Source organism: Dipteris shenzhenensis, chromosome 7, assembly GCF_047967505.1.
Source record: "Dipteris shenzhenensis isolate YYH24624 ecotype China chromosome 7, Dip_SZ_1.0, whole genome shotgun sequence".
NCBI lineage: Eukaryota > Viridiplantae > Streptophyta > Polypodiopsida > Gleicheniales > Dipteridaceae > Dipteris > Dipteris shenzhenensis.
Genome location: NC_141602.1, coordinates 58,013,529 through 58,017,596, shown reverse-complemented (window position 1 = coordinate 58,017,596; position 4,068 = coordinate 58,013,529).

Sequence of the window (4,068 nt, the reverse complement as noted above, 5' to 3'; positions counted from 1 at the left end):
CTTCATCCTACTTACTAATGATTGGAATAATCCCCCTCTTATAACTGGTAGCTTATAAGCTCTTTGGAGAAGCAGGCAGCTTATGCTTTCCCATTGATCTTTGCGATCTTTAGCTAGATTATGCCAAGAAGCACTGCTATTGGATGTAATTTACTAGGAAGTTACTAGTAACCAACAAAGTTATTATGGTTGAGTCCTAGAAGTTAAAGAAGCTCTCATGGTATCAAATTGTTCAGGAGTTTTTATAAAAGTTGAAAAAGAGGATATTCCCTTCAGATTCTTATTTTTTAGACTCATGAGGTGGGAATGTGAGTGGTCATGCCTCTTATTTCCTCTTACCTTTATAGACTCATGAGGTAGATTTTTGAACGTATACCTTGGTAATGAAACTCACTGATACATATACGGGAGGCTAGGGATTTCAACAGTCTCTTTTTCTTGGGGATGATATAAGGAATTTCGATAGATATCTTAAAAGAAATGAAATATAATTGTCTTAAGGATTACTCCTTATTTGAGGCTAATCTAGGGCCATGGCATATGGACTAATCAAGGCTTTACCCAGAATTTGCCTTAGGAATTTTACCACACTTTTTCTAGAATTTGCCTTTCGAAATTTTATCCTAGAAAGAGTTGTAAATAGTAAGAAACAAGATCCTCCTTTATGGTGGGATAGATATTGGTTTGGCCTTTTATGATAAATATTGCTTTGTTTTTTTGGCCATTGCTTTGGCTGAGGTATAATAAATTGTATAACCCTCATTCATAGTTCCATTCCTTGATTATTTTCTTTCTTTTAAGGTCATATTATTTTGAGGTTTCCAGTGGTACTCCCTAGGGAATTTCTCTAAGATCATCTGATAAGAGAATTTCTTACACTTTGAAGAAATATGGGAGCCAAGCTTTAAAGTACGGTGTTACGTCAGCCATAATTTTGGAACCGTGTGGTGTGATTATGGTTAGGCGAGAAACCAGAGGGCTTGATGGTGCTTTCATACTATGAGGCCTAGAGGGTTTGGGTCTAGGGTCACACCTAGGCCTAGACATTACTTAAGAGGTGCAAAGGAGGACCATGAGAGGGCTAATCCATATTGTTTGCACTCTCTTGCTTTGATTGAGCAAGTTGAGAAGGTCCATGAGGAAGACGTGGATTATTTTGTCAAATAGAGAAGAACAAGAGAGAAGGCACAAAAAGCTAAGGTGTAGATGATATGGAGGGAGAACTCCTAGAAATGAATGGCCAATAGGTGCAAGCCATCTCTTGGCTGTCATAGCTCAATTGCAATTTTTTTTCAAAAGTGAAGATTTGCAAGAAGGAAGAAAGAAGCTCTCTTGTTGAAAAGAATGAAACACAACTCTGCGACGATTGCATTTATATTGTGACGATGAAGTAGCCCTTCTGCCCTGGCTTCTATATCTTCCTCGGCGTTCCGTTCTGTAGGTGCTTGCTGCTGGGGCAAAGGGCTGGAAAAAACAGCCAGACAGTTCCGTCAAGGTGCTATTGGCAGATCCATGGCGGTCCATGAAAGAACATCATTGCAGAAAGGCCACGCTTTCATGTCAAAAATCCTTTATTGTGCCAATTCCACTGCCTCCTCGAATTCTAGGTGGCTATACGTTGATGAAAATTTGCCGCGGCGTGCTAGGTCAGTGCTCAACGTCTTTTCAGGCATTCCCTGCAAATCTTTGCCACCTATAACTACAAAATATACAAACTCTTGAGGCTTCAGGATAGGTTGATGCTTCACAAAATGCATGTCACAACCTTGATGAAGAAGATGTTTGCCCGGTTGATCTTTGGCACATCTCACAGGCTGCAGAAGATAATTCTATCGTGAATGAGGACGTGACCATGGACGTTGCTGCTTTTGCTCTACATTTATCAGGAGTTGTGGAGTCCAGTACTGAAGAAAGGACTTTTGAGGCACATCAAGGGCAGGGAATTGGGGTGGTGGATGAGCTGATCTGGAAACTGATGGGATGAGCCTCATGGAATTTGCTTCACTTGGACGAATCGTTGATAACGTTGAGGTTGACAAGGCTTTCAATTTCGTTGATGAGGCTTTGACTTTGTGGATGTCGGATTGGGGAGGAAGGGTAGTGCAAAGGTATGGAGACATGCCCGATGGTGAAGGAAGTAGAGAAAGGACGGACAAAGGAAGCAAGAGGGATAAGAGGAATTGAACCCAAGTAGCTCGGTGCAACCATTCAAATGGGGAGGTGACAAGTAGCTCGGTGCAACCATTCAAATGGCTTGAATAGTGCAACCAATTCAAGCAAATGGAAGCACAACAGAAGGTTGAACAAGAGCTATTAGTCGAAAGAAAGACGTGGCAGTGGAGTCGGCATGTACGACGGGGCACCATGCAAATGTTTTGGAAGAAGTCATGCAATGAGTGGGGGGCTGTAGACTGGTCACACGAAGGAAAAGCTAAGGTTAAAGAAAGAGAATCAAAAGATAGAGGCAAAGTTGGAGTTGTGATGTAAAGATGTAGGTACATATCTGCATAAAAGAAGGTGGTAGAGAGGTGGTATAACAAGGCTCACAGGGCGACACAAAAGAGGAACGGTGGTCAGTATTTCACAAGCTAGAGAGGCAACCGCAGATGAAAATAAGTGTCCTTGATAATTGCATTCTTTTTTTAATACATTTAGAATCTATGTATAGTTCTATGGTAAAAGCGATAACAATATAGATGAAATCAAACAGGTAGTAGATGTAATGGTTGAGGTAAGATGCTAGGTGAAGATGGTCTGCCTATGGAATTCTATAAGGCTTTCTAAGAAACTGTAGGTCCTAGGCTGCTCTAGGTTTGGAATGAAAGCCTTGGCTCCTCCTCTCTACAATGCTCACATAAACAAGAGAGTTATTAAACTTATCCCCAAGGATGGTCCTAGGGATGGAACTCAAAGACTGGAGGCCTCTCACCATGTTGAACTGTAGTTACAAGATCTTTGCTAAGACCCTTTCCCTTAGAATTCAAAACAGAATGGACTCTTGGATTCTCAAGGAGCAGAAGGGGTTCATTAAAGGTAGACACCTCCTAGAAGCAATCATCAATATTGGGGAAGGGTGTGAGTATGCCAAAGACTCAAAGCAGGACACTTGCTTTCTCAAAGTTGATTTTGACAAGGCCTATGGCCACTTGGATTGGGATTTTTTTATATAGACCCTCCAGGACATGGGTCTTCCCCCGACATTTGTGTCTTTTGTGAGATTGCTCCTCACTAATGCTTCAGCCAAAGTGTGTGTCAATGGAGACATGAGACACTCCTTGCCTCTCAAAAGATCCATCAGACACTACTTGTGTGTTCACTTTTCCCTAGTGCTAGGCGAAGAGCATGAGAGTGAACTCGTTCTTTTGGTGAACTCGTTCATTTTTGTGTCTCGTTCTTCCTACCTACCTCTGTAGCTATGATGCTATCCTGATGCTGCAAGCATCTCACCTTTGGTTCTATGATGCTTCGAGCATAACGAAGTCAAATTCCTTGGCCTACTTCGAACTTGTCGTTCCACTTTGCACACTTCCTACTTGAGATTCCTCTACTATTCTCACAATTGCTGTTGCATGATGGGTTTTAGTTGGAGGAGGTTTCACTTGGATTCCTTGATTGATTCGTAAAAGGCAAGGTGTGAAGCGTTTATTATCTCCGTTCGTTAGTCATGTATCTCACGTGCCTTTTTGTCACATTAGCTATGGTTTTTGTGCTCCCTCTTCTTGGTTTTTCATATTATTTTCTTTGCTTCTTCACAGCTACATGGCACCTGGTTCATTACTATGTACCCCTCTTACGTCTCCACTGCTTGTAGCCTTTCATGGCTCTATTCATTGCACAACAACTTTTCTCTTTCTTTCATTTGCATGCATGGTTAATATGGTCTCATTGTGTTCCCACGACCTCTTAGTGGAATTTTGAACCACTTCCCCTTATGTGTTTTCTCTTGACGGAGTACTTTTGTGGTTGTCGGATGCATGGGACAGATAGGCTCTTTCTCTTTTATGCGCAATCTCTTATCTCTTGGACCCAGCTCTTAATATTTTCTCTTAATGCTCAATCTCTCTCTTA